We start from the raw sequence: 12910 nt of genomic DNA, 5'->3' as shown, positions 1-12910 counted from the left end.
TCACATAGGAATGTTTCAGATGTTGATATAGCATTGAGGTAAGTTAGGATCTCGATTCCAAAGATATACAAGTCAATAGCCGCACAGGCTGGTGGTTTCAATCTCATTCCTTTTACAAAAAGAGACATTTACAATGAAGTTAAGCAACAAATGTTATTACAAAATGGAGATGTTAATACAGCGTTAAGGGTGTTGGAGCGGGATACCCGTGCCTATGAGAAACTCTTTTGGAGGTATGAGGTTGGTTTAGGACAAAACATGTGTGATATTTTTTGGAGTGACAGTCGTAGCTAGGATGACTACAATATTTTATAACCAAAAGCGCAGTAATCTCTCCATAAGCTTCTTCGTCCATTTTCTGAAAAAGAAAAAAGGATTGAGAACCTAACCACATGGTCTCACCAAAGGAGTTTTAGAATTTTCAAGAAGATATATAAAAAGAAAGTTATTTTTAACCGCATTGATCATCACTTGCCTTATGAACCTTTTTAAAAATCCACAATTAATTACCCAAAATCCAAACTCATATTTTTCTTATAAAAGTTCCAATCAAACATAACATTCCATAGTATTTCACTACTTACCAAAGGACCAAACTTACTACTGATTCATCAAATCCTATCCTCCGGCCCAAACATTACCAAATCACGGCCTCAAACTCAAAGCATAATCAAATCACAGTCTCCTGCCTAATACAAAATCAAATCACAGCCTCTGGCGGCGAGCTCGGCAACGACGACGCATGGTAGCGCGAGCTCTCTCTCTCATCGCGCGTCTTTTTTCTCCTCGCGAACCTCCATGCCTCCATCCATGATGATGGTGACAACGAAAACCTTGATGGCAGCAGCACCTCGCGACTCCAACGTCGGCAAAGAGCACGATCGACGGTGGCAGCTCCTCCTCTCTCTCTCAACGTCGCACATCTCTCTCTCTCTTCCTCCTCTGGTTCAACGGCAATGGCGAACTTGCCACTGGAGGCCGTGATTTGATTATGCTTTGGGTCGGAGGCTGTGATTTGATTTTGTGTTAGGTCAGAGGCCGTGATTTGGTTATGCTTTGGACCAAAGGCCGTGATTTGGTTATGTTTGGGCCGGAGGCCGTGATTTGATGAATCAATGGTAAGTTTGGTTAGTATGGTTCTTTTGTAAGTAGTGAAATATTATGGAATTTTATGTTTGGTTGGAACTTTTATAAGAAAAATATGAGTTTGGATTTTGGGTAATTAATTGTAAATTTCACAAAGGTTTATAAGACGAGCGATGATCACTGTGGTTGAAAACAACTTTCTTTTTATATATCTTCTTATGACAATTCTAAAATTTCTCTGGTGAGATCGTGTGGTTAGGTTCTCACCTCCTACAGCCTTATCTTTTCAGAAAATGGACGAAGAAGTTTATGAAGAGATTACTGCACTTTTGGTTATACAATATTGTTGTGTTAGCTGAGTCATTATTTTCCCTCTCCATTGTTATTATATCTTTGTAAGGAAGGATAGGAGTCGTGTTTGTAATGATATATGATGTTTGTAAGTTTCTTGTATAAAGAGCTCTTGTTATTATATATATATATATATATATATATATATATATATATATATATATGAAGTGTTGTGGTTGGTTTATATGCATGCATGTTTGTAAAAAGAAAGAAAAAGTATTTCCGGTTTATCAAAGAAAAGTCGATACGGTTTTGAGTTAAAGGCTCCTATTATATTATTAAATATATGAATGTTGTCGTAATATTCTCGCTAACAGAGTGTGGCAACCGAAAATGTGACATTCTTGTAGTAAGAGTGTTACATCCCGTATCGAATCAACTAGCCCAGGTGGCCGCTATTAGCTTTCGCACGCAACACCGGATCAACATACCGCGTTAAGTACCATCAATGCATCATAGCCATATGCCAGCGTTCTTCATAGTACCACTTTAACTTTAATCTGTATTACTACTTATGTCTTCCTCATCAGTCTTTAATTTTCTTTTCAAACAAATATTTTGTGTGAAAACATAAATGCTTCTGTAACTAGGTAAGCCTACAATGCAACAAAACTATCTACTTCTCATTCCTACCTTCGTACTTGCTTCATCGCTCATTACATCGAAATGACGTAGATTCGAAAAGAACAATCAATGACTTGCTGAACCCAAACCGTGTCCAACTTACTTCCTAATTAATACTCATTAGCAGTGTGGCCAACTTAGGCAACATTACCTAAATTTTATCTTTCCTTTCCTTAGCGAATAGAAAAACTTAACAGCCCACCTTATAACTAATTGTTGCATTTATAGGACATTATCATGCTACTAACTTGTATCTCAAATTACTGTCTTTAACTTCTTTCTATAATTCGCATTACAAAATGTAAATTTATTTAACTATAATTTTTTATTGATGTGGTTTTATATTAAATACTTATTTATAAAAACAAATAACATAAACCAACTTCTAAAGAGTAAAGATTAACTCTATCTCACTCAATTTACTAACCGTGATCTACAGTATGCTGTTACTCATTTTAGTTATATCTGATGTCAACAAGGTAAGTTACACAAACAACAACACTAAATACTAAACCAAACGATGCAAAACTTTAACCTTATACATTGCCTTAAAAATGATAATATTCAATTGCGTTTCTCAAAATAGAGACACAACACCTTAAGGTTTTAGATCAAACAAAATTATTATTCTCTAATTAAATTACATTCCACATCATGGGGTGCTTCATGATTAATAATGTACAAAAAAATAACCATTAAAAAAACAGACTACTACTCATATTTCAACTAACACAATCAGAATCTAACACATAATTTACATTATGATGAAAAATTAACATTTTACCATTCAATTAACAAGCCTTTTTTTGCTCTTCTTTTGTTAGCAAAAGGCCCACATTCTTACGGATTCAGCTAAATAATTCCATTCAATAACCCATTGCCCTTGAAGGATCCATCTTCGAATGGTCCAATCAACCCAATACCCATACGTAATGATGGCCCATCATTGCATCGGCTTAGCTCGACCTCAACTATGGTTACCTTGTCTTTTGGATTCGTAATAATCGCTTCTCATATCTTATTATAAGGTTATTTGGATTCGTAATGATAAAATCATAATTTTCGGTCCTTATTTTTTATTTAGATTTTGCTATCTTGTACTCTAAAAATACATATTAATATTATAAATATAAAATAAATTTTACTTCTACCTATACTTTTTAATGCTGCATTTGTTGGCATAGAAGTGTTTTACCTGCTTTTTTATATTAGTCCCCATTAAATTAAATAAAATTTGTATTACTCAATACTTATATTATTATATATTTCTACTTTTTAAGATAAATTATATTTGATCAAACAATGCCACCTTTTTTTCATTACAAAAGAAGATAACATTTTATATTCGACACTTTCAAATAACAGAAACACTAGATCTCAATTTGAAAAAAAAAAACTAATATTTTTAATGTTGAACTAAAACCTAATAGTAAAATTAATATTCGATTATAAAAAATTTTAAAAGATAAAAAAAGACCAATTTGAACCTCTTTAATTTCTAAATTTAGATAGAAAATAGTGTAATATTGTGAGATATTATTTTTTCTCTTTTAAAAACGTTTGGATTTTTTATTTGAAAATATTTTCATAAATTAAAAGCAATCCTCAATATATCTTTTCAGATCTAACAAATCTATCCTACTATAATCTAATCACTCATCAAAAGAGTATCAAGACACCACAAAAAAAAAAGAATCATCCATAAAAAGGAGAATTAGACACTAGAAAAAAGAGAAATCATAGCATCAAAATAATTGAAGATTAAAAACTAGAAAAAAAAAATAAAAGTTAGGAAGCCACAAACGAAAGAGAGGGAGGAGACGAGAGAAGAGAGACGGAAAAGAAGAAAGAAGGTGGGAGAAGAAAAAAGGATAGTGGGATGAAGAAAGATAACTATAAAAAAGCAAGGAGAGAGAGAAAAGGAGAAGGAAGCATAGTGTCATGGTAAATTTTAGAAGGTTAGATTTAACAGTGTTTGTATAATTTTCTGAAGTGTTTGAGAATACTCTAGATGGTTCCGGAATATTCTAGAATGTCCTAGAAGGTTATAGAGTATTCTAAAAGAGTGTGGATGTATATAGGAGTATGAAGAGTAGTATGAAAGAATCTAGAAGTATTTAAAAAATTGTAGTAGGATAGATATTTGTAATGAAGGTTCTAGATAATTAATCTGAACCGTTGATTAGATTTAATTCTAACCATCCATTAAGGAGGTGGATGGCTATAAATAGGAGGTGAGAGTTAGTGTGAGTTGTGTGTGAATCATTTGTAACAAACACTTGAATAATAAAGTGTTCTTTCAACCAAAACTTCCTTTCTCGGGTGTTCTCTTGTATTCTTAGCTTTCTTGCTAAGTATTGAGGGTTAGGCTGACTTGGTCTTAGCTCAAAAGGTTGAGTAAGTTCGAGTGCCGGCACGGTAGTGTTGGAGTGTGTCCAAGGTCGTAACAATTTGGCATCAGAGTAAGGTTCGAGAGGGAGTACAAGTGGTTTATGGGTATGGCTTCTAGTGTAACGATGGAGCATGTTGAGTCTCAAAGGGGAAGGGATACTATTCCTTCTCAATGGGGAAGCAAGAAGGTGCGTTCTTCAAGTGAGCCTAGAGGTAAGAACTCTAACTTCTTAGAAGAGAGAGTTTCTATATTAGAGAATGTTCTATCCTCTATGGAGGAGCATTTTCAAAGGATAGAACATGATAAGGAGACCCTCGAGGCTCACGTGTTAGGAGAACTAGATGCTTTCAAAGAAAGCATGCTCCAAATCGAAGAGAAGCTTGAGATTTCCTTAAAGCTATTTGAGGAAGTTTGAGTTTGGTTCGAGGAGGCAAAATCTCGACCAACCATTATAAAGGAGACGACAAAGATTGATCTCCCCAAGCCAAAGGAGTTCAAAGGTGTAAGGGACGCTCGCGAGGTGGAGAACTTCCTATGGCAAATGGAGAGGTACTTCGAAGGCCAAAGGATGGTCGAAGAAGCAATAAAGGTACGCACTGCAGCTCTCTACCTTTCTGATAATGCTACTTTGTGGTGGAGGAGAAAGTGCGTAGATATGGAAAATGGTACTTGCAACATAGCCACATGGAAAGATTTCAAAAGGGAGTTGAAAAGACAATTCTTCCCTGAAAATGTGGTTTTTGAAGCAAGGAAGAAGTTGAGGGAGTTGAAGCACAAGAGTACGATTAGCGACTACGTAAAGGAGTTCATTACTCTCACGCTTCAAATTTCTAACTTAGCATTAGAGGATGCATTGTTCTTCTTCATTGATGGACTCCAACCTTGGGCAAAACAAGAACTACAAAGAAGGAATGTTAAGGATGTCGATGAGACCATCGTGGTGGCCGAATCACTTACTGAGTATCATAGGGGAGACTCTAAATCCAAGTCTTCCTCCAAGCCTAGTTCTACTAAAGGTGGAGGAGACAAGGGGAAGAGTTTCTCAACCAAGAAGGAAGGAAAATACTCTTCAAAGAAAGAGTACGAAAAAAAGAAGAAGGCTTTCGTGCCCAAAGGAGGATGCTTCGTGTGCAAGGGACCACACCAAATGAAGGATTGTCCCAAGCTAGGGACTTTGACATCTATCACCGATGAACGAGAAGCTCAAACTCAAGTAACTGAGTGTGTTGGATCTATCCAACACATAAATGCTGTGAAGGGCAAAGAGGCAAGCACTGCAGAAAAGAAAGGCTTGATGTATGTCAAAGCCTTTATCAATGAAAAACCTGTCATGGCTATGATCGACACTGGTTCTACACACAATCACACCTGATGAAGCAAAGAGTGTAACACCCTACCATACTTAATCTTATGCTTAAGTCATAATACTGAGATAGTAAGGTATTACGACCTCTAAGAATATATATATATATATATATATATATATATATATATATATATATATATATAATAGAGAAAAGGATACTTAACTAGGAGCTTTAAAACAGGGGTAAAACAAAATCACAAAATAAAAAGCGCAACGCTCAGGAAAGGATTACTTGCGTGCTAAGAAACCTAATAGGAATATGATAAAGATAAGCAAAAGAATAAAGGAAAGCCAAGAAAACAGCATAACTAGCCCTTGACTCAGCCTGCGAAGCTAAGGCTGGCCAGAGGATATATATTTATATATGAACATACATAGGTATCCCTAAAATACACCAAAATACTAAAATAAACTCCTATCTCTCCCTGAACTTCTAAGAGGAGCAGCATACATACGTTACTTGGAGAATAAGCTAAATACATATATACATATATACAAATAGAAAACCAAAATACACCCAAGGACTACTTCACTTCCCAGGATCCAGACGCCTAGTGAGGAGCCTCTCGACCTGCATCTGAAAAACAACAATACAATATGGAATGAGAACCGGAGGTTCTCAGCATGGTAAAAGTGCCACGCGTATAATAAATAAGGTCCTGAGAATGCCATAGGCAATCCTAGAACTTCATTATTCAATTATCCAACTTAATTACTAAACAAAAACCATAAACAGGGGTAGGTATTCTAAATCTACCTAACTTACTCAATTTCGATCCACACCTATCACCAAACCATTTTTCCATTTCCTCCATCCCTCCATCATCCATAATGCAACAGGAACAAGCAGCCAAACAAGTTCAAGCACAAGTATTGAACAGATAATACAAGTAGCAAATATACAAGTAGCATGTGATATATATCAATTAGGCATTCCCAATTAAGGCATAGCAAACAAAGCACACATATGCATATGATGAATGTCTATCCTACTGGTCGTGAGCTCACGTGTCGGTTATTTTTCCAGAACCCGACACATCTGGTAGCTAACCCAGACATTGGTCTCTAGGTTGCGCATCTCCAGGAGGATCATAAACGAAAGAGAGTGCCTTTCCACATCGAATGAGTGTGCATTTCCACCTTCTCCTGGAGGATATACGAAGGAGAGTACTTTTCCACATCGAAGGAGTGTGCCTTTCTACCTTGCAACCAGAGAAGAATGTGGGAGAAACAATACGAAGGAGAGTGTCTTTCCACTTTCCCTACATCTGCATCACGACAAGAGAGGGAACTTCCATCCTCAACTTGCCATATCGACAATTTCGGCCACACACAGTCATTCCCAAATCTCATCATTTATCATAATCATTTCCTTCATTCGTTCTTTATAGCCATAACAACATGTATTCCTTTAGCTTTCACATCCAGGTAGTTAAACTTTACTCATCCAGGTTTCTTTCTCAATTGGTTCTGAGTTAATACTATTTTTAATGAAGAAGTTACATTACCTGGAAGTTAAGTAAAAATGAGTCAAAATCTGTTTTAGAAACCAACAAGCTTAGTACCTTTCAATTTGAATAACTTTTATTACAAAACTTCAATTAAGCTAAATTTTGGTTTGAAAAGTCCTAGCTCATCCAGGAACAGGTGTGTCTTGGTTGAAACCTAATTGCTATTCAATTCTAAGAGTTACAAGCATTGGAAATTGGTGCATAACTTGCTGAAATCTGTTTCTTTTCAGCTTTGACCATCAATATTCAAAAATTCACAACTCCCAATCCTCAACTCTTAAAATTCTGAAGTTTTAGAGAAATAAAGAAAGTTAATCAAATTTTATAACAAAATTAGTTTTGCTCCAAAACTCAACTCGTAGAAGTCGCAGCAAGACAAACAAGTTGCTGCCCTGTTTGACCTTTTCTGCTGCTGAACAGATTTAACAACCTAACTTTAAAAATTTGCCATAAATTGTATATTTAACAAAAAGGTCCCAAATTTTTCATTTTAGTTCCTTATATTCCCAAGTTTATCCCAAATTTAGTCTCATGCAATTTCGATCATTACATAATTAGTTACAGCGTATGCAATACCACCACAACACAACTCTACATTCTTATTAACAAACACCAATCCTAATCCATCATAAATAAATATAAGAGCACACCATTAATAACTTCCATACCTCATAATTCCAATATATATCCACCAATAAATCTCTTCCAAAAACATTACAAGGCTAATCATTAAATACAACAAACAATTTAACTTATCCTATGGTTCCTCTAACCTAAGTTTTCACAACACCGTAAATATTAAACGTGCGAAACTTAAACCATACCTTGGCCGATCACTTAATTCACCCAAGGCAACCTCTCAACACAAAATTACAGCCCCTCCAAGCTCAAGTAAAACAGCCACAAACTAAGTTTTGATCACCAACAAGCCTCCAAATATTCCCAATTAAATTCCAATGCATATATACCCACTTAATCTATACCTAATACATATACATATTCCAATTTCAGTTTCCCCATAATAAATACAAGATTAAGCTAGGGTTAGGGTATCCTTACCATACCCATATACTCAATAGCTTGAACCCATAAGTCCCATAAGCTAACTTGAACCTAGAACACAAGAATTGAACAATTTTTAACTTAATTGTTCATGAATTTCCGAAATTAGGGGAATCTGGATGAGAAGAAAATAATGAGTTACCTACCAAATTGTTCCATGGGTTTCGTAGAGCTTGTCGTGGTGAATATGTAGTCGCAAACAGTTCGTCAATCGGAGCTCCGGATCAAAAGTTATTGAGAGGTGAAGTTTGAGTGAGGGTTAGGGAGCTCTCTTCCTCCCCCAACCTGTTTGGCGTGTTTGATACAGAATGGGGAAGAAGAGCTTCTGTCCCCTTTTTAAGTATGGGTCCGGTTGGATCCACGGGTCTGATTTGGATCCTGGTTCAACCGGTTCGGTCTTTTCGATCCAATTTTGGGCTAAATTTTTGAAATTGGTATCAAAATTCTCGTTTCGACGAGCTCTATCTTATTTTGATATTAGTTTTGCATTTTTAACTTTCCTAATTAAAATGAAATTTATTAATTAATTATTTACCGTTTTTAGCGGGGTTTACATCCTACCCACCTAATTAGGAATTTTGCCCTCAAAATTCAAAGTGAGTTACCTAAAAAGAGGTGTGGATAGTCCTTCCGCATCTCTGACTCAAGCTCCCAGGTATGTTGTTCAATACCAGCCCGGCTCCAAGCTACTTTACCAAGGGAACCTCCTTTCTGCGTAGATGCTTGCTGTTGGTATTATCAATCCTAACCGGAGTTATTGGAAGCGTTAGATCTTCTCTCACTTGGACTGATTTCAGTTCTAGGACATGACTAGGATCAAAAGTGTATTTACGAAGCTGCGATACGTGAAACACGTCAAGCAGGTTCAAGCGATGTGGTGGTAGAGCGATCCTATACGCCATTGGTCCGATGTAACGGGGATTTAGCTTTTCAGTTTTTGATTAGTCATCTGATTCTAGTTCATTGAAGTGATCTTCAGGAATAGGTATCTTTTTCCTTCTAACTTGAGAAATCTTTTTCTTAGATCCGCCTAACTCTTTGTCGGCTTTCATAGTAAGAATTCTAACTCAGATTTACGTAACTTTTTCTTTGTTGTCTTGGCTATCAAATTCAGGAACTAAGGTATTCGATGCTCTAGTAATACAGGGGCATTTAGTGCTCTGTGAAGCTCCATCCTCTATCCTAGTCCTGACGATCTATGTCGAAATTGGTAATTACTCTTCCTTACTCCCGGTGTAGGACCTCCAATGGTTGCAGCATTCCGATTTATGCTTTATTCTTTATTTCTGGCTGCCCAAAAATATCTTCTTTGATTCATGGTACGTCTTAGCAGTTTCAGGGTAAGTTTGAAAATCCTGTCTCGTAAGTTCCGGAAAATAGTTTCTCATCTCAACTTCCAATCTCAACGCATAACTCTTTCTTGGTATCTTCCTGATTCAACATGCCTCAATACTCTTAGTATCTCCTTATCACCATTATTGCGCTCCCTAAGTCCTTGACTCCATGATCTCTATTTCGGTATTGGACATATAAATCTCTTCTTAATTCCCTTTTGTTTACCAAACTTTGACATCTTTGATGGCTCCTTATTATCTCGTTACGCGTTCCGTACCTCATCGATTCTACGTTGTAACCTAGCAATGGATTTAGACCAACGCTTCCAACACTCTCATTCTTCCAACTTAGTACTTTAACTCATCTAACATTTTCTCCTTTGGAATTAACGTCCAAGAATCTTTAGAAACTTCTTGCTTAGGGCGTCTATCACAACCTCACGACGTTGCATCCGCATGCATCTTAAGTTATTCAATAATACATCGTAGTCATTCCCTAAACAGTTCGTTAGGCTCAAGTGATACGAGCATTGGCATGAAGGTCAATCTTCTTTTTATGGCTCAAAGGCTTTCATCGGATCCTGGTATTCATTCCCACGATGTACCTCATTGCATCTATTTAGTCACGAGCGATACGATTGGTGAGGATTAAGGCTCTAAATTCCCTAGTAATGTCACAGGTTCGTTTTGCGTTCAAAGGTCTTGCTCTAAGAAATCAACGTCTCTTTGGTTACAGCTGGGATTCATACGCAATACTAATATAGGCTCGAGTTGATTTTCAAAGAAATATTAAGCTTGAAAGACAAATGAATAGTGTGAACAATGTTCGTGAGAAAATAGAAAGAGTTTTATATATGGTCAATCAGAGTTGTATCAAAATAATAGAATGCACAAGAAGAAGAATTTAGGTGCATCTCAAGAAAGAAAACCGGACCAAAAACATTTGATAGTATGGATTAGTGTGATGTCTCACTTCCTCTATGCAAATAAAATTTCAGGTATCAGTTCCAGTTTACCTTTTTTTTTTTGTAACCCACCATCATCTTGGGCCCCTTACGTGAATAGACTATTGTTCCATTCCCCTGATTCACTTATCTCTAAGAGTCTTGATTATTCATCCAACGCCAACTAAAAACTTCACTAAACTCTGTAGGCTTTGACGACAATACCCTATTTGGAACGATTTAGTTTAGTTCTAAGTTTTAACCTAGGTCTTTCTTTTCTATCTTAGACTATGAGTAATCATGGTATCATAGAATAATTCATTGCTTCTCAAATCCAATAATTGCATTTACCTTAACCTGGTAATTGTGATCTATCTGCATCATGAGTTTCTACCACATGGATTAGGACAGTCCTTAACTAGATGCTTGGGTGATCCGCACCAGTAACACAAACCTTACTTGTTTTATGCTGCCTATTGGGTCGATAGTTCTCAGTCCTCTTGAATGCTTGACTCCTTGGTGCCAAATTCTGATGGTGATCTCTTCGGTGGGACTCCCAATTATCATTCTTTGCCACAGCTGCATTCCTCACACATTCTTCAGCTATCCGACTCTTGTTAACAAGTTCAGAAAACACCCGGATCTCTATAGGTGCTACAAAGCTCTGAATGTCGCTCTGAAGGCCTCCTTTATACTTAATGCATTTCCACTCAGCAAAGTCCTTAGGAGCTCCCTGACAAATCTGTGAGAAACGGCACAGTTCCTCAAACCTGCTAGTGTACTCAGTGATGGTCATCTAACCTTGTTTCAGCTGAAGCAGTTCAAGTTCCTTAGCATTTCTGGCTGAACTGGGAAAGTATTTCTTATAGAATTTTTCTCGGAACAACTCCCAATAGATCACAACCCTATCAGGCTGCAGAATGCGCCTCACGCCCTGCCACCAATGCTGAGCTTCACCTTGCAGCTGGTAGGTCCCAAACTCAACCCACTGTTCTTCAGGAACCTGCTGAGCCTATAATGCTCGCTCAATGGCTTGTACCCAGTTATCTGCATCAGTAGGGTTCAAGATTCCTCTGAAGGTCGGAGGATGAACCTTCAGGAGGGAGGAAAGCGTCATAGGACCATTATCGCCGTTGTTGCCATTGTTACCATTATTTATTTGGTTTTCCAGGGCTTCGGCTGTCGCTTGCATCACTGCGGCCATATTTCCTAGAGCAGCCATGAAGTCTACAGGATTAGAAATATTTTCTGTCGCTTCAGGCATAGCATTGCCTAGTTTGCCTCTACCTCGCCCGCATCCGCGTCCGCGAGTCGACATCTGGTCTCTATACACACCAACCAAGTGATATCAAGTTGATCAGTCTCAATATCGAAAGTCTAGCGCTTTAAGTTCCAAATGCATACTCATGGACGTTTGTGCCACATATATCAGTTAGATTTCCCAATAGCACATAGACACATACACAGAGAAGGCATAGAAGCATAATCAGTTCGTCCTCAGGCTTTATAGGAACGAACTGCTCTGATACCATAATATAACACCTTACCATACTTAATCTTATGCTTAAGTTATAAGAAGAAGAAGAAGAAGAAGAAGAAGAAGAAGAAGAAGAAGAAGAAGAAGAAGAAGAAGAAGAAGAAAAAGAAGAAGAAGAATAATAATAATAATAATAATAATAATAATAATAATAATGATGATGATGATGATGATGATGATGATGATGATGATGATGATGATGATGATGATGATGATGATGATGATGATGATGATGATGATGATGATGATGATGATGATGATGATAGAGAAAAGGATACTTAACTAGGAGCCTTGAAATAGGGGTAAAACAAAATCACAAAATAAAAAGTACAACGCTCAGGAAAGGATTACTTGCGTGCTAAGAAACCTAATAGGAACATGATAAAGATAAGCAAAAGAATAAAGGAAAGCCAAGGAAACAACATAACTAGCCCCTGACTCAGCCTACGAAGCTAAGGCTGGCCAGAGGATATATATATACATATGAACATACATAGGTATCCCTAAAATACACAAAAATACCAAAATAAACTCCTATCTCTCCCTGAACCTCTAAGAGGAGCAGCATACATAAGTTACTTGGAGAATAAGCTAAATACATATATACATATATACAAATAGAAAACCAAAATACACCCAAGGACTACTTCGCTTTGCAGGATCCAGACGCCTAGCGAGGAGCCTCTCGACCTGCATCTGAAAA

General features: G+C 36.9%; 1 pseudogene; it reads right to left on the bottom strand.

Moving 5' to 3' along the window:
- Nucleotides 1–11324: 11324 nt before the first annotated feature.
- Nucleotides 11325–11988, bottom strand: LOC148562740 (uncharacterized; annotated as a pseudogene).
- Nucleotides 11989–12910: the final 922 nt, after the last annotated feature.

The sequence above is a fragment of the Arachis ipaensis genome, chromosome B6 (assembly GCF_059453495.1).
Source record: "Arachis ipaensis isolate K30076 ecotype BB chromosome B6, ASM5945349v1, whole genome shotgun sequence".
NCBI lineage: Eukaryota > Viridiplantae > Streptophyta > Magnoliopsida > Fabales > Fabaceae > Arachis > Arachis ipaensis.
The sequence above is the reverse complement of the archived record's forward strand: the minus strand, read 5'-3'. Positions and strand labels throughout refer to the sequence as shown.